The sequence below is a fragment of the Coenobita brevimanus genome, chromosome 29, assembly GCF_032717465.1.
Source record: "Coenobita brevimanus isolate Jiangsu-jjx chromosome 29, ASM3271746v2, whole genome shotgun sequence".
NCBI classification, from domain to species: Eukaryota; Metazoa; Arthropoda; class Malacostraca; order Decapoda; family Coenobitidae; genus Coenobita; species Coenobita brevimanus.
Genome location: NC_136982.1, coordinates 24660634 through 24661304, shown reverse-complemented (window position 1 = coordinate 24661304; position 671 = coordinate 24660634). Strand labels below are relative to the sequence as shown.

The window sequence follows — 671 nt, the reverse complement described above, 5'->3', positions numbered from 1 at the left end:
ATAATGTGTAAATAATGTGTAAATAGCAGGTGAAAGCAATGGATGTTCAGTTCATATGATTGAACAGTGTATTATAGTTTTATCTTACTGAAAGTGACAGTGAATAACATAGTGTAAGTAAAATAGAAGGGTAAATATTGAAAATAGAATAGAAAATGTAAATAGTAATGTAAGTTTTTATTCATTCATTCATTCATTGCCAGACGCTATGTATCCCAAACGGGGTGGCCAAGGGCTTAGAGTTACTTGTTTTACAGGAAGGGGCACTAATCCTCCACCAACCCCACTTGACACGTAGGGATGCCAACAGCATCTGGTGTTCCCAGGCGGTCACCCATCCAAGTACTAACCAGACCCAACGTTGCTTAACTTCGCTGATCGGATGGGAAGCGATGTACTCAACGTGGTATGTAAGTAATTAGTAATATAAGAATATGAGTACAAATAATTTATGTTATAACAGTGAAAGTGAATCCGTGGCTCTCTACGTATTTTACTGAATGAAAAATTGAATGACTTCAGTGACAATAAACTAATACGACTGAAGGAAACTTATGGAGAAAGACTCCAGATATATATAAGTGTGATATAGTAATAGAAATATAAAGTGTGAGGGGTTTTATGAATAATAAATGACAGAGTACCTAGAGTGAACTAGCGCAAGTGTGACG

General features: G+C 36.2%; 1 pseudogene; it reads right to left on the bottom strand.

The window, feature by feature from the left end:
* Positions 1 to 301: 301 nt before the first annotated feature.
* On the bottom strand, positions 302 to 420 carry LOC145395082 (5S ribosomal RNA; annotated as a pseudogene).
* Positions 421 to 671: the final 251 nt, after the last annotated feature.